Source organism: Pseudochaenichthys georgianus, unplaced genomic scaffold (assembly GCF_902827115.2).
Source record: "Pseudochaenichthys georgianus unplaced genomic scaffold, fPseGeo1.2 scaffold_180_arrow_ctg1, whole genome shotgun sequence".
Lineage (NCBI taxonomy): Eukaryota > Metazoa > Chordata > Actinopteri > Perciformes > Channichthyidae > Pseudochaenichthys > Pseudochaenichthys georgianus.
Genome location: NW_027262575.1, coordinates 630,195 through 654,012, shown reverse-complemented (window position 1 = coordinate 654,012; position 23,818 = coordinate 630,195). Strand labels below are relative to the sequence as shown.

The 23,818-nt window shown below is 43.8% G+C and overlaps 1 protein-coding gene and 1 pseudogene across 1 annotated transcript in view; one reads left to right on the top strand and one right to left on the bottom strand.

The window, feature by feature from the left end:
* Positions 1-138: 138 nt before the first annotated feature.
* On the bottom strand, positions 139-3,211 carry LOC117441572 (uncharacterized; annotated as a pseudogene).
* An 8,985-nt stretch (positions 3,212-12,196) lies between these two features.
* Positions 12,197-23,818, top strand: part of LOC139433299 (zinc finger protein 883-like) — a 36,118-nt gene continuing 24,496 nt past the window's right edge. The window contains exons 1-2 of the mRNA XM_071202235.1: positions 12,197-12,276; positions 12,511-12,579. The gene's annotated coding sequence lies outside the window, so the exon portion shown is untranslated. The remainder of the gene's footprint in view (positions 12,277-12,510; positions 12,580-23,818) is intronic.

The following is a 23,818-nucleotide window of genomic DNA, read 5'->3' as shown; positions in this document are numbered from 1 at the left end:
ATCTGAAGGATGGTACAACAGACAGTTGTTCACCAGCAGCAGTGAAGGTAGGTGGTGTAGATGGGATGTTGGTACTCCACTGGCAAACTACTTCCGTCTTGATGGTGTTGATGGTCAGTCCCATCCTGCTGTACGCTCTCACGCAGCAGTGAGAACAGACTGGAGGTCTTGTGGACTGTGAGATACGAGAGCACAGTCGTCTGCATACTGTAGCTCAATGACTCTCTCCCTTTGCAGTTTGGTGGTTGCCTGGAGCCTCCTTATGTTGAAGAGGTTGCCATCTAGACGAAAGTCCACTGCCACACCCCTACTGTCCTCAATCTCCTTGTGGAGAAGCTGGGTGACACATAGCAGGAAGATGTTAAAAAGTACTGGTGCTAATACACACCCCTGCCTTACCCCTGTGTGTACAGGGAAGGGGGAAGACTCTTGTCCTCCTATAGTCACCCGAGCTGTCATTACGTCATGAAATTGGCGGAGGATGTTGACAAACTTTTTGGGGCAGCCAAACCTGATAAGGACTTTCCATAAAAGTTCTCTCTGGACAGTGTCGAAGGCTTTGGAGAGATCGACAAAGGCCATGAACAGGTCCTGATGCTGTTCTCTGCAGCTGTCGAGCTGTGAAAATCATGTCCACCGTGCTCCTGCTCTTCCTAAATCCACATTGTGTTTCAGGCAGTATTGACTCGGTGGTGTTTTTAATCAGCCTCTGGAGCATAACCTTTGCCAGGACCTTACCGGCGACAGCAAGGAGCGAGATACCCCTGCTGTTGCCACAGACAGCCTTGTCACCCTTGTTCTTGTAAATGGTGACAACATTGGCGTCTCTCCATTGTTGTGGGACGATCTCATCAGCCCAGACCTCGTGATGTACTTGTGTAATGCTCTTGTACAGAGGTAGCCTCCTTGTTTCAATAGCTCAGCAGGGATGTTGTCATTACCAGGGGACTGATGTTTTTAAGGAAACGGATAGCTGATTGGACCTCCAGGAAGGTTGGGGGCTGGTCCAGATTGTGCATAGGAGGAAGTGTAGGCAGGTCGTCAAGGACGGTGGGGTCTGCATCAGAGTTTTGATTTAGCAGGGTACCAAAATGTTCAGCCCATCTCAGCAGAATGCTATGCTGGTCCTTCAGGACTGTCAGGCCATCTGCTGTCTTCAGGGGAGAGATACAGCGGCTTATTGGGCCGTAGATCTTTATGACAGCATTGTAAAAGTTGTGCATGTCATTTTTATCGGCAAAAGACTGGATTTCGTGTGCCTTTTTAGTCCACCACTCATTCTGCGTGACCCGAGTAGCCCTTTGTACTTCCGACGAATTCTCTGCCATTGCTGCCTGGTGCTACTGGACGAGGGGCTCTTTAACGTTGCCTGATGTGCTCTGTGCACGTCCTTCAGCCAGTCATGGATGGTTTCCGAGTCTTCATCAAACCAGTCTTGATGGTTCTTGCTCTTATAGCCGATTGTTTGGGCTGCTGCCTCATGGAGAGCCGAGCTGATAGAGTTCCACTTCTGGTCCATGGTGTTCTCAGATGAGCTCAAGGACAACTCCACCCCCCTTAGTTTCTCAGCCAGGGAGCAACGAAATTCATTCCTTGCATCAGGGTTTTCCAGGCGGGTGCAATCTAGTCTCCTCCTTCTGGGTCCTTGCAGCCGCAACGAGTCCACTTGCATGTGGACCTTGGCAATGATCAGACGGTGATCTGTCCAGCATTCTGCACCTCTCATGGCACGGGTGATGTGAACGTCTCTGATGTCACTTCGCCTTACAATGACATAGTCTATCAGGTGCCAGTGTTTGGAACGAGGGTGCATCCACGAAGTCTTGTATTTAGCCTTCTGCTGGAAGATAGTGTTGGTTATGCTCAGAGCAGAGAGTGAGTAATCTCAACCCATTTGCATTAACCTGGCCAACTCCATGCCTGCCAAGCACTCCACTCCATGGCTGCTGTTTTGTCCCACTCTGGCGTTAAAATCACCAAGCAAGAAAATCTTGTCATTCTTGGGGATCCGGCGAAGAGCCTCGTCCAGTGACTGGTAGAAAGAGTCCTTGGCCTCACTCTCGGATGGCAGGGTCGGTGCATATGCACTGGGAAGTGTGGCGAAGCGGTTCTTAACCAGGGGGATACGGAGGGTCATTAGTCTCTCACTAATGCCAACAGGTGTTTCAGCGAGTCTTGGTAGTAGAGTGTTTTTGATGGCCAGTCCTACACCATGCAGATGTTGCCCTCCCGACGGGTAACCTTTCCAGAAGAACGTGTAGCCCATCCCTTCCTCTGTTAGAGAGCCTTCATCCAGGATTCTGGTCTCACTCAGAGCAGCAATGTCGATGTTGTAGCGACTCAGCTCAGCAGCAACCAATGCTGTTCTCCTATGAGGTCTGTCAGAGCTGCCATACGAGTCCAGGAGAGACCTTACATTCCATGTTGCCAGTCTTAAGTTTCATGATTTCCGTGATTTCCGTCCGTAATTTTTATTTGTATTTCGACCGCGGTAATGGAATGGCCCGATAGGTGCGGTATCCTATCCAGGCGAGGTTGAGTGGGCAATTTTTAGGCCACCTTTTCTAGGCCCTTCCCCAATTGGGGTGAGCAGTGTGGCCCCTAAATAGGGCTGCTCAATCGCACAGGGGTCTGCCGAAAAACAGCTTCCACTCAGTCCGAGCTGTTAGCGACCTATACCCTGTGCTGCTGCTGTGCAGGGTTCTTAGCTAAGAGCTTCCAGTTCATTCGTACCTGCTCCCGACGCCAGAACCCCATCGCCGCCAGACTTCAACACGCTGTAAGGTCCAGGTACTTCACCATGGTCAGAGGTGGATACCTGCGCAAGGAAGTTTTTAAGTGCCATAGGGGGTGCGCATTTCACGGTAGCACTATCTTCACCACGATGAGATAAACCCGGTGGCGTGGGTGACCCATGACGACCAGTCCCCCATCCTGGTTGCAGGAGGCTGCCGGGTCCTTAGTTTTTTAAGGCCCGCCTATAGCGCACCGCCAGCACATTGTTTTTCTGTCAGGGTATGCTCCCTCAGCCTTTGCCTAAATAGGCTTACCCACAAGGCAGCGGGGCTATTTACCCATAGTTGGGGCAGGGGTTGACGGGCGTCAGGGCATATCCACACGACGGTGGGCCTATACGCCGCGTCTCTGAGGCCCCCTGCTGCTCCGAGATCCCCTCCAGTTTAGCCTGGGTCCGCAAGGACCCAGTTACCATGTGTGGCCACGGGGAGGCACTGCAGGAGTCTTGGTGGTGGAGAGGCTGTGTACCAGCAGGAGGAGACTTACACACTCGGCTCCTCTTTTCACCCCCCGAGGGGGGCTAGCTGGTGGCAGCAGCTGTAAGCAGAGAGTAGCAAGCAGAGCAGAGTAGCGGCATGCAACATGCACCATCTACAAACATCTCTATACTACTACGCTGCTGCACTAGACGCGTCACACGCACCCTGTGTACTGATACACACACACACACACACACACCACACACACACACACACACACACACCACACACACACACACACACACACACACTGTCGAGACGAAAGTCAATATATAATATCTGTGAAAAACGGACTAATAAATAATTATGTGTTTTCATTTAGAGTATTATTATTATAGTATTGTTCAATACCAGGAGAGGGTATTTGTTTATTTTGATAGCGTGGGCTACTTTTCAGAAGCGAGCTGTAGGGAAAATATGAATGCCGCTTCCGGCAACACGGCTACAAAAGGGGTGTCGTTTGTGATGGCCAGTCTCTTGTTCTCAAAGCCACGGAGAGAGAACCAGGCGACAGTGTGTGTGAGGCTCCGGAGACGCCGTTGGTATGTTTATTGTGTTTATGTACTTGATCTGGTGCCACATTTTGCGAGAGTGCTGTTGCGCTATCAGCTGTGTTATTTACGCAGCGCGGTCTGCCTGTGCTCCGTTTGTTTTCTGTGTAATTTAGACGGCGCAGGTGTTCAGATGAGGTTTTCTCTGGTGCTTGTTTCCAAGTGGAGATAAACACTCTTATTAATTCATTTAAGTTAATGATGTGGTTTTAAAGTAATAATTTATCCTTTTTAATTAAAACATAGTGTGTGGTGCTATTGTTATTATTGAGAATGCAGTGAGACCTGCAAAATGTTTGTAATTTGTGTAGCATGTGAGCTAACTTTTGTTTGTCCTTTGTGTTTTGAAGGTTTTCAACCTGATCAATTCTTGGAGCTGTCTTGATAAATAATGACAAAAAGAACGAATTTGAGTTGTCCAAAGCATCCTCTGTTGCCCTCTAGCCTATCAAGTCAGGCTAAATCACTGGTACAGGCCAAAAACCTGAAGGACTTGACACACACACACACACACACACACACACACACACACACACACACACACACACACACACACACCCACACACACACACCCACACACACACACACACACACACACACACACACACACACACACACACACACACACACATGCACACACACTGTGGAGCTGGCCTTTTGATGTGGGGTAGAGATAAGCTTTGGAAGGTATGTTGATTTAGGACACTATCTGTGAGATGAGAAGGAAGAGGGACGGGGGAGGAAAATTCAGAGGATGAAGAAGCAGAAAACAGCCATTATTTTTCACTTGTTTGTAAAACGGCTTCAAGAAAGATGACATCGTGTTTATGCAGACATGCAAAATATCTGAAGCCCTATAAAAAAGGTACAAGTATATTGTGTTGAAAATATCTCAAAAAGTCGTAATATTGTATAATGTATTAGTTGCATGTTGTATTTTGTTAGAAATCACTATGTCGTTTTTTCAAAAAATATAATAAAATAAAATAAAAATAAAAAATCACAGTATGTTGAAAAATATGAAAGAAGTAATGTTGTGTTTAAAATAACATGAAAGAAATCAAAGTAATGCCTCTGAAAAAAACATATATTTAGAAAAGTAATGTTAGTCATGTAAAGTTATCAAGACTGCTGTGTTTCATCGAAACAGTGTTACATTCACAAACTTGCCTTTTAGAGAGACATAAAGAAAACGAATTCCTTACAAATTAATGAATATTTTTCCCGGTAAAAAAGGTTTGCATCCATTAAAGTGTAACTAAAAGTATCTTAGTAATACAAGAAAAGAGAATAAAGCATTGATGTCAACAAAACTGGATTGCTCCAATGAAATAATAAATAAATCATTTCAAAAAGTGCTTTTAAAGAAAAATGTATTCAGATAAAGTATTTTATTTTCAGAAATGTTTTAAGGTTTTTGCATACATAAAAAGTGTATTTTACAGTGCCTTTGTGAGAGAATTACACACAAATCTGCAGAGTGTCAAAAAAAAAAGTTTTACACAGTGACTGACATTCTGTAGGGGGGGGTTCACACCTGAGCTGCTGCAGGGGGTGAGTATGTTTGGCTCTCGGGGGGATGGTGTGTTAAGAATCAGATTCTTAACGAAATCTTTACACATAAATCTGCCGAGTGTCTGTAAAAAGTCTTAAAATCAAAAGACTTGCTTTTTAGAGTTCGATGCTTGACGAAATCTACTAATACAGAGTACTTCATGCTAGTGGTCAGCTTTTTAAACACAAAAGTGTATCTTTCAGTAACTTTTTGAGAGAGTTAAGCATAAATCTGTCAAATGTTTCAAAACTGCCTTGTTTTACTGACATAGCCTCAAAATCACAAATTGCCATTAAGAGTCAGAATCTTAACGAAGTCTACGGACACAAAGTCTACTTCATTATCTACTTTTCAGCTTATGAATACAAAAGTGTATATGCTTGACGAAATCTACTAAAACAAAGTACTTCATGCTAGTGGTCAGCTTTTATACACAATAGTGTATCTTTCAGTAACTTTCTCAGAGAATTAAAGCATAAATCTGTCAAATGTTTCAAAACAGCCTTGTTTCACTTAAATAGCCTCAAAATCACAAACTGCCATTAAGAGTCAGATTCTTAAGGAAATCTACGGACACAAAGTACTTCACTATCTACTTTTCAGCTTTTTAAATACAAAAGTGTATCTTTCAGTATCTTTTTTGAGAGAATTAAGCATAAATCTGTCAAATGTTCAAAACAGCCTTGTTTCACTGAAATAGCGTCAAAATCACAAACTGGCTGAAACTGTACAGTGAATTGGAGAAATTACAGCACAGAGTTATCTACTACGACACAGATAGTATAATCTATGTGACAAGACGGGGGGAGACCACAAATTAGAGATGTCCCGATCCAGTCACGTGATCGGGGATCGGAGCCGATCACGTTATTTTCAAAAAATCGGGGATCGGGAGAAAAAAATCGGGGATCGGTATTTTTTTTTTTTATAAAATATATTTTTTTAATTTAATGTTACAAAACAAAAATGACCATGTTCACGTCTTAAAGTCATCCTGAGGACTTAGTTTTGGTTTAAAATTACACAACATCATGTATGTGTTGCTTTCTTTGGGCTTGTTTTCAGACCTGGTTGCTTATTTCTCTGAAATCTGGCAACAGAGTGGGCGCAGTGTCTAATAGTAGCAGCAAGCTAACGAGAGGCTACGTTCAGCTGGTGACTCGGGAGTCGGGACAGAGAAAATGTCAGGAGTTTGGAAGTATTATAAAATTGAAAGCGAAGGCAGTGTAACAGCCAGATGCAATGTTTGCAAGAAGGAGGTTCCGCGTGGTGGAAAGAACAGAGCTACGTTCAACACGACCAATCTAATACGCTACCTGAGAAACAAACACCAACAACAACACGGCGAGTACACAGCAGCCACTCAGGTAACGGCACTGAGACAACCGACACTTTCAGAGACTTTCAAAAGGAAAGAGAAACTGCCCCAGAACAGTAACACAATAACAGCCAAGATAGCTGAATTCATCGCGTTCACCAGCGTTCACCAGCGTTCACCAGCGTTCACCAGCGTTCACCAGCCGTTATCTGTTACCTTTTTTTTCACATAGAACAATACGATTCTGTGCGATCCTGGTACACTGAAGCGTGTAGACGGGAGGCATTTCTACCAAGTCAGGACAGGCAGCCGGTACGATCAGATCCATAATGTTGTGTGAGGGCTCCGCAGAGCCGCTAATGTTTATGTTCTGTTAGATTGTTTGCGTGTGTGCCACGTGTCTTGTTAAACTATTTTAAATTGAAATAATTCTGCATGTACACTACAAGTAGTCTAGTTGCTTAATCCGTAGGTCCCATCTCTCGGCACTACAACAGCTGAGTCATTCTAAAGAAAAGGTGGAATCTGGGTGATACAAATCTGCTGAAATGTATTCCTTCTAAACACATCTAAAAACCTGTTGAATAGCAATAACTAACTCTTAACTTGATGAATCCACAACAAGTAGAGCTTAAAGTATTTTTATAATTTTTATACATTATACAAAGCTTATTTACATAGCAACGTCACTGGTGTTACGTGTTACCAGGAAGAAGAGTAACACCAGTGACAATTTGGAGAAAACACGACCATTTTAACAAAATGGCTGCAATGTGTCAGACCAAATATGGCTTCAGTCAATATCAAAATCGTTCAACTCTTCAATAAAATAAATGTTCCCATTCAAATGTTCACCCCTAGGCAGGGCCGCCTAATGCACGGGCTGACCTGGGCTGAAGCCCAGGGGCCTACGGAGATCGAAGGCCTATCATGAGCCAATAAAAAAAAAAAAAAAAAAAATCACTTTTTTATTTCGGATGTTTTTTTTTTTAAATGTTGAATAAACAAAGTCTTGGCTTTCAGAATATGAAACTTTCATTTCCAAAATCACACGATAAATACATTTTTGAACTTTGTAAAGGGAAGAAGACAGCTCTCCCTCGCCACTCTGCTGTTCTGCTGTTCCCCTCCCTCCGCTGACATTATGAATGTAAGGCGTATAGTAATCATAGATAACACAGCAGGGTCCGTTACAGTTTGTTTTCATCTGGTTTCAAATAAACAAAGTCTTGGCTTTCAGAATGTTAAACTTGTTTCGGCAAATTCAGATGATAAATACAACGTTGAAGCTTCGGCATAATTACAAGCAGAGAGCGGAGTAACGTGACGTCACAGCAGGCAGAACAACAGCCGGTGTTTCTCGTGAGGGTTTTCCCCGGGAAAAAAAACACAATACACACAGACGCAAAAATACACAAACACACGTATACACACACACACACACACTCGTGAGCTTCCCCCAGACCAGTAATCTCCCCCCGTAGTATTTTGACCATTTGCTCCGCTAATCAATCAGATCGATGGATTCCAGAGATGACTCCGTAACAGTCAGTGGGCACCACTTAACAGCCAATCAGAATGAGAATATGTTTCACATGTGACTTATTCAAATTGCGAGTGGTTGAGTGACAGATGAAGGTTGTTTAGGAGAAAATGTCGGAGAAGAAAAAGTTTGAGAGTGGCGCTCGGAAAGGAAATTGTTGAGGGAAAATGAGTTTCGAGACAAGCAGCTATTACAAAAAATGCCGAAGCCTACAGGTTATTTTAAACCTGTAGGCCGGGATGAGGAGGAAGGACAGATGAGTTCTATACCGAGCAGTAGCGGTGCCGGCCGCAGGGCCTCGGAGCCAAGTAGGCCGTCTGGTTCTGATAGCGATGGAGTAGCGGGTGAGGAAAAACAGACAGGAGGGACATTATCTGTTGGAGGAGATGAGAGGACGACGAGGACTTGCTACGTGGAGGGGACAAATACATGAGGGAGGCCCGATACGTCACTGATCTGGAGGAGAGGACCAGGCGCGCAGAGCAGAGTGGAGAAGTGTGATCACAGAGCCTGCCGAGGCTATACATGACTTTGATTTGTTGTTTAAATAGGGGCCTACAAAACCTATCAGCCCCAGGGCCTGATGGCAGGTTAAGGCGGGCTTGCCCCTAGGACTATGAAATTAGTAACACTAATGACAGACTTGAAAGACGCACGTAAAATTTGAAGATACAATTACACCTTTAACAAACAAAGTAAGAAGTATCTGACTTTCCTGACTTTTCGTAAATGAATTGTTTGGCGTGGCAGCCGCTTCGCACACTCGCATCCGGACGGCGCATCTGACTGCCGGTGCGGTGGCGGAGAAATTGCTCCGCTGGAGACTCCCCTGGGCGTAGTGTTGTTATCACCTGGTGAGTTCCTGCCTCCCTTTATCACCTGACACCAGTGGCGGCGCCAGAGTATTTTTGTTGGGTAATCTATGGTAGGGCTAACCCATACAGTGGTGGGGTTCAAGTCAATATTTGTAATGTAATTACATCCACGCTATATCGCACCCCTTGACAGTGAAACGCACGCGTGAGGCTTTTATTAGCTTTTATTAGTCTCCTTTTATCAGCTAAATTACATCGAGAGCAACAGGTGTGAGTTAAACAATACAACAGCCTATTCTGCTAATTACACGTTGTTACAACATGCTACGCAGCGGCAGAAACAAGAAAAGGTGCCATATAGAATTGACAGAGAGAGAGAGAGAGAGAGAGAGAGAGAGAGGTAAACAGAGAGACACAGCACACAACAGGTGGCCTGTATCTCTATTGTCATACAAAACACTTTTTCAAATGACCCATTATTACAAAAATATATTCAAAACTCACTCTTCACTCTTCAGGTGGGTCGTGTGACTCTGGCACCTGTTCGACTTGTACCTCAATGCGAGGGCGTTTAAGAACAAATCTATCCATCCGAAATATACAATTAATCCTAGAAGTTCTGCTGTCTGTCTGCAATTTACTCGGCGCGAATTTGGGGACTGTGAACGTGACATATCGACATATCAGTAATGACACAGCAGACCCAACGTTTCGTTGCTCTGATTGGCTGTAGGTCTATTCAAATTGCATTCGGAGGCATTTTGATCTGACCGCGGCCGCGCTGATATTATAACGCCAGAGAATTTTCACACCTTTAGTGTATAAAACTCCCCCACTACTTAGACTATTCCTGGCACCCCTCTAGCATAAACCCGAATGGTCTCAACCATATTGCGTCAGTAACGTGCACTTGTTGTTACAGCTGAGCAGGATCAGTTTGTGTGTTGTGGACCGGTAGATTTTCGCAATCCGTGTTCTCAACATGCTTACTTTAACATCATTTTTCATGGTCGGGCTAAGGTAGGGCTAAACCATTTCTTGGTATGGCTGTAGCCTACCCCAGCCATACCCTGGCGCCGCCACTGCCTGACACTTGGCTCCTGGCTTATTTTATTATATGTATTGCTGCAGCGGGATTTTGCCGTGGCCTGTGCGCCTCTCTCCCCTGACGGCTCGGGTGCTGTGCTGTGGCTGAATAGATTGTATGTATGGGAACCTGTAACTTCAGTTATTGACATCCATGTGTTTATTTGGCCTCTAAATAATATTATATGTACCTGTGCCCTTTTCAGGGGTGCTATTAATTGTTAGCCCCACCTTCGGACAACTGGGGGGTATACTACGAAGCAGGATGTTCTCTTAGCGGCTAAATTCAGGGGAAACTCCGGCTTTCCGGTCCTACGAAGCTGGTTCTTTTTTTAGCGGGCTAGATCTCCATGGTAACTTATGCTTAGCGGCTAGCCTGCTCCGGACCAGGTTAGGTTGCAGGCGAAGAGCTCAACTCAGTGAAAGCACCGCCTGCTGACCAATCAGAGCTCAGTGTGCGGAGTTTAAAGCGATCAAGTCATATTACAGGAGAAAGGAAATACAGAAAAACTGCCTTCGCAGGAAAGACGGCCGGCAAAAATCACCGACTGTGAACGTGAACATTAATAGAATATCACCTCCATCTTCAGAGCAATCTGACTATTATAACATTAGCGTTAAGAAAGCTTACTTAAATATCTGCCACAACATAAGTAACCGGATCAGAGTACATTAAGTACAGTCCGCGGCATATCACTTCATAATGTATATCTCCTGATCTGAGTCAGCTGAGCCGTATCTGGCCGTGCAACACTCACAGTGTCACATACTGTGCAGAAGTATTATTTTAAGCAACACATTAAGTTGAGGAAACACTCGAGACAAATGTAATTGAAGTCAGATCGTGTTTTAGACGGGCAGTGATATCATAAACCTGTTAATGTACGCATTCAAACACGTGTTCTGCTCCAGCTGTGTTCACCTTGCAGGTGAACTATGTGGCTTTGATCCTGATCAAGTGTTTAAGTCATGGATGTTTAAAGTTTAACTTCTTCATTTTTGACTAGTATTAACGTTCACTTTTCATTCAGGAAGTATGACGCTGCGCTGTCAGTACGCTTCTCCATGTCTGTGATTGGTCGAATGCTCCAGATCCCACCCCTTTCATGTGAACGCGCACCTAGCTAGATAGGACACGGCTGGCTTGAGCGATCCACTTGATAACCAGCGTCGTAGTACCGTTTAGCGAGAGCGCGTATGTTCTGGATTAGGCCAACCGGCTAACTCGAACATATCCAGGTTAGGTTGAACCAGGTTCGTAGTATAGGCCCCTGATCTGCTGTTTTGGCTCGTTGCAGTGACTCACTGCTGAGATAAACGTGCCCCCCAGATACAACTCACCATTGTGTGCAGACTTTGTTTGGATAAGTTAATTCATTTGGTTGTATTTGTTTGGTTATTTAGTTGTAGTGTAGTACTGTGTGGGGGTTTTAACCGTCTTCCTCTTCAGACAGGTGCTGTGGGCCTGAGGCGGCAACCCCAGTCCCTGGTGGTGGCGTTCTTCACGAGTCCTGTTTGGTTTGCGGTGTGGGTTTTGAGTTAGACCCTTCTCCCTTTTTGATTGATTGCTGCCTGTAAGCCCCAGCCCCATCTTGTACCTCCTATAGTATTAACTTTTAGCTGATTGCATAAATGTGTATCTGGTGTTTTTTAGAATAGTTAATTGATTGTTATAAAGTAATTGTGTTAACTGAAACTGTCTCTGGCCCGTTATGTAAAACAAACCTGTGTTCCTTGTGGGTTAAATATTTTATTATCAATAGTTAGTTCCTAAGGGTGAAACTCCCAGGTGGCGTTGATGGCAACACAAACTCACCACACCGTCACATAACCACAGTTAGTCTGTGTTCTGATGTTCGTAACTATGTAGCCTAACATTAGTTAACTTTGTGTTGTGGACTAATGCATTCAAGTTCGTTCACATTGTAGTTGTTATTGCCCCTGCCGACAGTTGTGTGGATAATATGTAGACTACAGTCAATGGAATTCCACATTTTGCTCTCCAATGTATGTTATTTTAATGTTGACACATAATACTATTACTATATATTTTACAGGAGCATTGTTGACATGCCTTGGTCAAACTAAGCCTGCAGAACCACAAGTCAAGAGGGCAGGAGCCAGATCGCAGTGGTGAGGAACGCACTGTAGTTTCATTTCACTGTAATCTTCACATATATTCACTATTCAGCTTAGTTATGTATTCAGTTATTATATTACTGGTACTGCTAATTGCACTATGGGTATTGTTGTATATACGTATGTATTTACTACTACTACTTACAAAATTGAGAGTTGTAGCTTTGCGTCAGTACATATTTCAGGGTTTTTATATGCCTTTGTTCATCTGAATTCTAATACTCATAGGCGACTACAACACCTGCCGATGCCGAGGCCCAGTTCTCCCTTCCCACCACCCCAGGCTCATTGTGCTAGGTAAAACTCTCATTCAATAAAAGTAGTCTTTTAAAGATGAATGCAATTACATTTAAAAAAGTTTTAAACAGAACTGTTACAGATACAGATGCTTTGTCCAAATTCCATAAAATATACCAACCAGTAACGCCACACTCAGACGAAAATGTACAAAGCCTATTCTTCCACTACTCCCACATTATTCACCAAGCCAGCCCATGCTTTGATATAGATATTATGGACCACCATCCAGGGACCAAGACATCAGATATAAGAACATCCATTAACACAATAAGTCGTGAGTTAAGGCACCAGGTGAAGCGAAAAAAGAAGATGGACGATTAAATAGGGTACAAGGCGTTTTTGTTGGCCCTGTTCCGGACCTTGTGTTAATGAGTGATCAGCTCATGTTTAAAGTTGTCACCAGGTGAAAAAAAAAACAATATTGTTAAATAGGATAACAGACTGCTCTTGTTGGCCCTGTATGAAATAACAATGCATCATTTATGAACTAACTATACCTATACAAAATGTAATGCATGTTCCCTGTACAGGACCCATGGTACAGAAAAACCAGGAGTGCAGGTTGAGGTGCAAAAATACGGATTTTATTGACCCAATATATGTACAGTTTTAAGATGGGTAATAAAATCAATTAGGTTTAAACAAAATGGTGTAGATATCTAGTGATGGCAGTTTGACACTGAAGCTTCGAACGGAGCTTCAACCCTGGACTTCCTATTCCATAGAAGCAGTGCTTCGAAGCTTGCTTCAAATCACGTGACATATGACGTCCGAAGCAGCAACTGCTTCAATTCCTGAATGAATCACTTGACTGGTTCACGGTCCATTCACGCGATTCAATGCACTGCCTCGTCTCGATGCTGACAGGTGACAGGTTGAAACCGTTTCAAACTTGAGCGCTTCAACACTTTATAACCGCTCTAAACAATGCACAATGTGTGGGTTGTTGTCGTAGTTTGCGTTGTTGCTGTTGAGTTGTTGTTGGTATTGTAGTATCATTATAGAGCAAGCCAGGAAGAAAGATAGGTCGTTCTGGGAAACACTTCGACATGTGGAGAAGTTGTGAACAAAAAGACAATTATCAGTAATATAAAAACAGTTAAATATTTTAAGGAATAGATAGCCCAGTGGGTACAGCCGGCGGCCCGAATGCGGCGATGTCCTCCGCAGCTGGTTCAAAGCCCGGAATGGACGCATTTTAATCATTGCTTTTCAACTTTAATGACTGATAAAAGGCCGTCTCCGCCCAAAAACATGTCCAGCACTCTCTATTCTCTTCTCAATAACCCAATACACACAATTATCAATCTTTAATTGCAAATAGAACATGATATTCAGTCTTAGTGTGTGTGCATCGAATATTTTTCAAGGCAAAGATACGTTAAACCCACTGCAGCCTTGCACTTCGCCAGGAGAGGTCGCTGTAACTGAAGCTTCGAGAAATGAACCTATTTCCGACACAATTTTCCAAGTGGTTCGATGCTTCATTCAAAGCTTCATTTTGCCATCACTACCTGTGTGCTCTTCTGTCCAAGAGCAACTCACATACCCCCCCCCTCATCTCCACACTGCAGGAATGTATAGCACTACTGGTCAGTCCATTATTGCATGCAGGGGAAAGAGGCTCTAAAAAGGGGTGGCTTCAATGGAGTGGCCTCTTCAAACACCCCTCAGGGTTTGAGAGGAATGGTGCAGTCCAATCAGCTGACACGTCTATAAAGGCAGGTGTTTTCCATCAGCTCAGCCTTTTGCCAGGAGCAAGGTGAGCTGGAAGACACTGACAGTAGGATTACACACAACACACATCACAATAGATACTTTAATCTCTGTGTAATGTCAACACAATCATAACCTTTACGATGTGTGTTCGTTTGTGAGGCTTGTAGCCCTCACATTCCCTTCATTATGTAATAACACCTCCTTTTGTAATGTTCCCACGATGTAGTAAAAAAGTTCAATGCAAATATGTAATGCATGTCGCCACATTTTGAAATATATTACATATTGCAGTGGTTATTACAAAATGAGTTGCAAACAATAACATTACAACTGTTTATTTATTTATTCAACCATGAATCCTTACTCATAATTAATTTAAAAATATTTCAGTAGAATATCTTTCATTGGCCAAAACTAGATCAAGTGTTACCATAGTCATTAGCCAACATGTATATCAACATCCATTTTGGGATGTATTTACAGTTTGGTTATAATAAATATTACAGTATTTTAAAAGGGCAACTCACGCATTTTGTAATGACCATTGCAAAATGTAATTTATTTCAAAATGCAGGAAAATGTGTTTTTATATTGCGTTCCGGCTGTCGATTACAGGATGCAGCAGATTATTACAAAATGTGGGTTTTATTACTTAATTACGTGAAAATGGTCTTGAGTCATTACATAATGTGGTGTTTATAGGCCGTTTCTTTTATTCCTTCCTTGTCCTTCTTTTAATTAGTATTTTGATAGCTGTTACACATTGATAGAAAAAAACGAATTAAAGTTTTTTTTTTTTATCAGAAAATGCATTTCTCCTCATTTCATTTCATTTCAAACCTTTATTTAACCAGATTGGTCCCAATAGCCGCGTTCACACTGCGGTACTTTTCCCACAAAGGTTCATGCGAACTTAGTTCATGATTGCGTTCACACCAAAAAGAGCCGGTACTAAAATTAGTTCATGCGAACCTTTTTACCCCCTCGAAAGTCCCTGCTAGAGAGCAGGGACTTTTTTGAGAAAAGAGCTATATTTCTGATTGGCTGGGCGAATTGCAAACCACGCCCCGTAAAACTCCCAAAAAGTTTTGTGAAGCCGCCATTTTATTATCCTCGCATTAGCATTATTAGCATTAGCATTAGCCCAGCGCAGAAACGCAGAGAGACTAACTTATGGCAACACAAAATAAAACATGGGAGCGGTGGAGATGAGGAGGTGTCGGCGTTCTGGCGATTTACTCGGAAGGCTTCAGTAGAAGCTGCTGGGAGTCCCAGCAGCTTCTACTGAAGCCTTCCCCAACTCCGGGGACTTCCGGCCGGGGACTCCGGGTGGCAGTATACGCCGTGAAGCGGTTTGCGGCCTGCCAGTAAACCCAAAGCAGAAGAAGAAGACGTGACGTGACGTCAGCGGCTTCATTTGCCTAATCCACCCCCAGGGATTTTTCTGGTGTGAACGCGATCTGTACTTAGTGCATGAGAACTAAAGAGTTCGCATGAACCTTTGTGGGAAAAGTACCGCAGTGTGAACGCGGCTATTGAGATCATAGATCTCTTTTTCAAGGGAGACCTGCAGCATATAGGTTCCACATGAAACATAAAACAATAAAGGACATTATACATTATATTTACAGGATACATAGTTATAGACATTTACAAGTGCCCATTGTATCAGCAAGCATTTCATTTAGCCTAGCTTTAAAAACATGCAGAGGAATGAGATTGCTCAGTTTCAATTCTTGCTGAAGATTGTTCCAGCAAGTGGAGCTGCACATAAAAGCTGTCTCACCTAAGACAGTCCTTGCTCTTGGCACATCTAACAAGACTACATCCTGTGATCTCAGACAATAGCTGCTTGCAACTCTCTGTGTTATCAGAGAGCAGATGTAATACGGGAGTTTACCCAACAAAGCTTTATAGATAAAAGTGTACCAGTGACTGAGCCTCCGTACAGAGAGTGATGGCAGACCTGCCTTGGTATACAGTGTACAGTGATGTGTAAGCGCTTTACAATTTGTGACAAATCTCAGAGCACTGTGATACGCAGCATCCAATTTGCTCAGGTAATTGGCAGGTGCATTCATATGGACCAGATCCCCATAGTCCAGCACAGGTCAAAGGTCACAGAGCCTCTTCCTGGCCTCAAGCGAGAAGCAGGACTTGTTCCTGTAGAAGAAACCTAGCCTAACCCTCAGCTTTTAAAGCAGGTTATTGACATGAAGTTTAAAAGAGAGACAATCATCAAGCCAGATACCAAGGTATTTGTAACAGGCAACCACTTCAAGTTGTATTCCTTGCGTAGTTACAATATCTAAAACAGGCTCTGGTGTCTTTTTAGCTTTAGAAAAGAGCATTACCTTGGTTTGATCCACATTTAAAAGAAGCTTTAGTTCAGAGAGCTGAGTCTGAATAGTGTTAAAAACAGCTTGTAATTTAACAACAGCCTCTTTAATGGAGGGAGCTGCACAGAACATCACAGTATCATCCGCATAAAAATATTCATAATTGTGAACATATATTACACTCATGTTCGGAATATATATAGTGCATACATGTCCCTATATAATTGTGTGTGTATATATATATATATATATATATCAATCGGAGTATATAGTAAATGTATGTTCACATATATACAAAACCAATATATTATAATAAAGACATTGATCCTACGCTGTCATTGGAGGCAGTCGCAATTTCTACAGGCTCGCACTACCTGTTAGCATCTGGCATCCGTTAGCATCTAGCTCTCCTGCTTACAAACTTTTAGCCATCCCTGCTTATACAAGTAAGTAAGTAAGTAAAACTTTATTTATATAGCACCCTTCTCAACACGGGTGTACAAAGTGCTTTACAGTACAGTACACAGGACACAATTCACAGTACAACTATAAAATGTAGAATAAAAGGCATAAAACGACAAAACACCCATAATAAAAAAAGAAGACTACTAACCACTAACTCACCTCCTCCGACGACCCAAAGGCCTGTCGGAAAAGGTGGGTCTTTAACCGCCCCTTAAAAACCTCTATTGAGGCCGAGGTTTTCATTATCTGGGGGAGTTTGTTCCAAAGCCTTGGGGCCACCGCCTCAAAGGCACGGTCCCCCTCAGTCTTTAGCCTGGTTCGGGGCACCCTTAGGAGGCCTTGCTCAGAGGACCTCAGGGCCCGGGTTGTGATGTGCGGGTGGATAAGGTCATTGATGTAGGCTGGGGCTTGGCCATGGACAGCTCTATATGTGAAGACCAGTACTTTGAACTGGGTTCTGAGATGGACAGGGAGCCAGTGCAGGGCAGAAAGGATCGGAGTGATGTGGCATGTTTTTTTTGGACCGAGTCAGTAATCTGGCTGCAGCGTTTTGGACCTGTTGTAACCGGTGTATTGATGTTTTGCTGAGGCAGGAGAACAGAGCATTACAATAATCAAGCTGGGATGAAATAAAGGCATGGATAGCCATCTCCATTTCTGCGTTGGATAGAACCCCCCTGAGCTTGGCAATGTTCCTGAGATGGAAAAAACAGGTACGGGTCAGAAGTGTAGTTGTAGTTATCTGTGATCTGCCGAGGCCTACTCCCACCTGTCGAGTACGGCTGTACTGAGGTGTTTTTCCTCCGGAGACGTCGCGAAGAGACGGAGCGGCTCCACCTGTTGCTGCATGCGATCTGCGATTTACGGAGGCCTGCTCCCACCTGTAGAATACGGCTGTACTGGAGAGGTTTTTACCCCGGAGTCGTCGCAGAGAGACGGAGTGGATCCACGCTTCGGGCTTGGCCTGCTTCCACCGGGCGTGTGCTGCTGTACGGAGGAGGATTTTACCACCGCAGAGGCCTGCTTTCCACCTGTCCTGGTTCTGCTGTTGCAGAGGCCTGCTTTCACCCCGGGGATACCACGGAGGGACCGGAGCGCTTCCACGCTTCTGTTTTCGCCTGTCCTTTGCTGCCGTGCTGATTTTGCTCCAGGAACATCGCAGATACTGTGTGCTGGTCTGGGGAAATGGCCCATATCGGGATTCTGCTGTGCCTGTTATCTGTTTTGGACGATGAGAAGATCTCTAGTCATTCTGAGGAGTCTACTGGATTCAGGTCTGTTCTGCCACCCGCAGTGGGCATCCCCTGCAAAGGTTCGGATGTGTTGCTCAAACAATTACCGGTTGCCTTGTCACAGTCAATCTGCTCGACAAAATATGTTTGTCTTTTCTGTTTTCCTGCGATGATGGTTCTTCAGGACTGCTTCTTCAGCTCTAATCACACTCACGCAGACTTTTCCGGTGTTTCTAAATTAGATGACAATGTATGTGTGTTGCTTAAGAGGAAAAGATGCCTGTTTTTTTTGTTGTTATTACTGTCAGGAAATGTACAACCTAACCCTGGTCCGCCCAGTAGTAGTAGTCAGATCGCTACTCCTGCTGATTTTAAAGCTAGATCTGGGTTGGGTTTCATCCACTTGAATGTGCGCAGTCTGTTAGGTAAACTAGATTTTGTCCGTATCTGAGCGAGCTCGACTGACGCTGACGTCATTGTTTTATCAGAAACATGGCTAAATAAGTCTATTTTGGCCTCTGACATTGCCTTAAATGGTTTTAATGTGTATCGTACCGACCGGCTTAATAAAGGTGGTGGCGTTGCCATGTATGTTCAGAATAAGTTCAGTGTAACCACATTAGTTTCCAAATCGATCAGTAAGCAATTAGAATTTTTAGCCTTAAATATAGAAGTGGCAAAGGGTCAACAGGTCATGGTCGTGGGCTGTTACAGACCCCCCTCAGCTGGCAAGGACTCCTTGTCTTCACTAGCAAATCTTTTATCGCAACTAGACTACAAGGAAATAGAGCTGCTTGGAGGTTTGAACTGGGACTGGTTAACTGCAGAGTCAGAGGATTTTAAAAACCTTTGTACCTCTCTGAATGTTACTCAGATTGTGGACAGTCCTACTCGCCCTAACATCAAGTCCCCTAATAAATCCTCCCTAATTGATCTCATTTTAACTAATGTTCCCCATAGATACTCAGCTGTGGGAGTATTTGCAAATGATCTGAGTGACCACTGTGTTGTAGCCACAATCAGGGACACTAAGGTCCAAAAGGTTAAACCTCGTATTATCATTAAGAGAGACATAACACATTATGTGGAGCAGGGTTTTGTTCATGATCTGTTTGATTGGGGTAAAATCGATCTGTGTGCTGATATAGAAACTGCATGGTCTTATTTGTATCTTGGTTTTATGGAGATCATTGATAGACATGCACCCCTGGGTACATTTAGAGTGAAGGGACGAGACAATCGTTGGTTTTCTGCTAATCTGTCCAGTCTCCTTCATGAGAGAAACAAGGCCTGGGCAAAGGCTAGGCAATCGGGCTCAGAGGGAGAGTGGCTGCATTTTAAGCAGCTAAGGAATAGATTCACTTCACATGTCAAAAGTGCTAAATCAAAGTACTATCAGTCAGTAACTACAAAGAATCTAAATAATCCTGGAACATTTTGGAAAGTCATTAAATCGTTATCCACCGGCGATATCCGTAATGAGCTACCTCCGTGCCTCACCACAGCATCTGCCTCTATATCGGACAGGGCCACTATGCTAAATTGCTTTAATGAGCATTTTGTGTCCTGTGGTTCTCTATTTGATTCTGTCACTAACTCTGCTTCTGTGAACACCACAGTCTGTGACTCTGAACAACGTGTGTTGGAAAATCCTTTTAGTTTTACTCCTTTTACTGTTGATGTTGTTCGTGAAGCTTTAACCAAGCTAGATCCTAAGAAACCGGCCGGCCCGGACAACGTAGAACCTTTCTTTTTAAAGATAGCTGCAGACTTTATTGCTCCACCTCTCACTACTCTTTTTAACTCCCTCAGCACAAACACAATTCCAAAAGTATGGAAGTCAGCGTATGTCCTGCCTTTGCTAAAAGGAGGGGAGGCCACCTTATTAAATAACTATAGGCCCATCTCTAAGTTGTCAGTTCTGGCTAAGGTGCTCGAACGCTTAGTGAGTGAACAAGTAAAGGTGTTTTTATGTACAAATGACATCCTGTCTAAACATCAGTCAGGCTTCAGAAAGAAACACAGCACCATCACTGCCACGATGAACGTGTGAATGATGTGGCGAGTATTTTAGATAATAAGCAGAGTTGAGCAGCTCTATTTATTGACCTTTCAAAAGCGTTTGACACCGTCGATCATCAATCAATCAATGTTTATTGACAGCTGAAGCGACTTGACTGACTTCTTGGTACTCCCTGATAATAAAGAGTTACAATAATCCAGCCTAGAAGTAACAAATGCATGGACTAGTTTCTCTGCATCGTTTTGAGGCAAGATATGCCTGATTTTTGCAATGTTACGTAGATGGAAGTAGGCGGTCCTTGAAATTGATTTTATGTGGGCGTTAAAGGATAAATCCTGATCAAATATAACACCAAGATTCCTTACAGTCTCACTGGAGGCCAAATTAATGCCATCCATAGTTAGCATATCTTTAGATAATTTGTTTCATAGATTCTTCGGGCCGAGTACAATAACTTCAGTTTTGGTCGTGTTTAACATCAAAAAGTTTAAGGTCATCCACGTTTTTAAGTCCTTGAGGCAGTCTTGAATTTTATTTAGATTAATTTCATCAGGCTTGATTGATAAATATAGTTGAGTATCATCCGCATAACAATGAAAATGTACAGAATGATTCCTTATAATATTGCCTAACGGAAGCATATATAATGTGAACAAAATAGGTCCGAGCACTGAGCCCTGTGGCACTCCATGGCTAACTTTGGTTTGCGTGGAAGATTCATCGTTAACACGTACAAACTGAGAGCGTTCAGATAGATAGGACCTAAACCAGCCTAAAGCAGTTCCCTGTATGCCAACTAAGTGCTCTAGTCTTTGCAATAGGATATCATGGTCGATAGCATCAAATGCAGCACTGAGATCGAGCAAAACAAGAATAGAGACAAGTCCCTTGTCTGAGGCTATTAGAATGTCATGTGTGACTTTAACCAGAGCTGTCTCTGTGCTATGATGTGTTCTAAAGCCAGACTGAAAATCTTCAAATAAATCATTGTTTTTAAGTAATCAAACAACTGTTTTGCGACTGCTTTCTCAAGAATTTTTGAAATTAAACGAGATTCTTCAAGTTTAGTGGAACGCCATATCCTTTCAAGTTGTCTCGACTTTTGCTTTATTTTGCGGGTTTCGGCATTATGCCATGGAGCTAATCTATGTTTTATTTTATTCTTTTTCAAAGGAGCAACAGAGTCTAATTTTATTCGCAGCGCATCTGTAGCACTATCAACATCATGATCAATTTGGGGTGGTGTACATTTTGTATAAGTTTCCTCCCCTACATGCAGACATGCTATCGAGTTAAGTATTGGTGGAATCTCTTCCTTAAATGTGGCTATAGCACTAACAGATAGGTTTCTGCTGCAAGAGCTTTTGACTAATGCTTTGTAGTCTAGTAACAGTACTTCAAAAGTTACTAAGAAATGGTCGGATAAAGCAGGATTATGCGGTTCGACTAATCGTTGCTCAATTTCAATACCATTGAAATACCAAGTTTAACCAAGGTCGAGAGTGTGATTATAGCAGTGGGTTGGTTTATTTACACTCTGACAGAAACCAACAGAATCTAATATAGAGTTAAATGCAACAGTAAGGCTATTTTTATCATCGTCAACATGAATATTAAAGTCACCTACGATAATTACTTTATCTGTTTTAAGAACCAAAGTTGATAAAAACTCAGAGAATTCTGATAAGAATTCTGAATAAGGACCTGGTGCACGATACACTGTAACAAATAAGATTGGCTGCAAAGTTTTCCAGGTCGGATGCGTAAGACTAAAAACGAGGCTTATGTGGACCCTTATGTTCGAACATGGTGTTTGTTATGGCCAATCCATGACTAGCACAGAAGTCCAGTAACAAACCACCACTCCGGTTCAGATCAGGGGGGCCGTTCCTCCCAATCACACCCCTCCAAGTGTCTCCATCATTGCCCACATGTGCGTTGAAGTCTCCCAGCAAGACTAAGGAGTCCCCTTCAGGAGCCCCATACAGGACTCTTTCCAGGGTCTCCAAGAAGGCCGTATACTCTGAACTGCTGTTGGGTGCATAAGCACACACAACAGTCAGAGTTTCCCCCCCATAACCCGCAGGCGTAGGGAGGCGACCCTCTCGTCCACTGGGGTAAACTCCAACAACGAAGCACCCAACCGGGGACTTGTGAGTATCCCCACACCCGCCCGGCGCCTCACACCTTGAGCAACTCCGGAGAAGAATAGAGTCCAACCCCTATCCAGAAGTAAGGTTCCAGAGCCGACGCTGTGCGTAGAGGTGAGCCCAACCAGATCCAACTGGTACCGCTCCACCTCTCGCACAAGCTCCTTCCCCCCCAGAGAGGTGACGTTCCACGTCCCCAAAGCCAGCTTCTGTCGCCTGGGTCTGGTCCGTCGAGACCCTCTGCTTTCACTGCCACCCTTCTGGCAGCGCACCGGACCCCATCGCTGTTTCCCGTAGGTGGTGGGCCCGCGGGACGGAGAAGCGGAGGTGTTGCCCACGTTGCCTTTTCGGGCTGGGCCCGGCCGGGCTCCGTGGCAAGCCCGGCCACCAGACGCTCGCCGACGAGTCCTCCTTCTGGGCCTGGCTCCAGAAGGGGACCCCGGGCTTCCTCCGGGCCGGGTATCCTCACTTCTTGTGTCGTCTTTCATGAGGTCTTTTGAACCAATCTTAGTCCGGCCCCTTGCCTGAGACCAATTTGCCATGGGAGACCCTACCAGGAACACCAGGTTCCAGACAACACAGCCCCCAGGTTCATCAGGGCACACAAACCTCTCTACCACGGTAAGGTGCTGGTTCTTCAGAGAGGTTAATATTATAACTGATATTAAATAATTTACCAATATTGCTTTAGATGCTAGAGATCTTATGTTAGAGATCTTATGCTAGAGATCTTATGTTTAAGAGACCACATTTACACTGGTTCCTCACTGACACTAAGAAAGAGGATCAGTCCAGTTCTGAGGTCTTTACACTGGTTCCTCACTGACACTAAGAAAGAGGATCAGTCCAGTTCTGAAGTCTTTACACTGGTTCCTCACTGACACTAAGAAAGAGGATCAGTCCAGTTCTGAAGTCTTTACACTGGTTCCTCACTGACACTAAGAAAGAGGATCAGTCCAGTTCTGAGGTCTTTACACTGGTTCCTCACTGACACTAAGAAAGAGGATCAGTCCAGTTCTGAGGTCTTTACACTGGTTCCTCACTGACACTAAGAAAGAGGATCAGTCCAGTTCTGAAGTCTTTACACTGGTTCCTCACTGACACTAAGAAAGAGGATCAGTCCAGTTCTGAAGTCTTTACACTGGTTCCTCACTGACACTAAGAAAGAGGATCAGTCCAGTTCTGAAGTCTTTACACTGGTTCCTCTCTGACACTAAGAAAGAGGATCAGTCCAGTTCTGAAGTCTTTACACTGGTTACTCACTGACACTAAGAAAGAGGATCAGTCCAGTTCTGAAGTCTTTACACT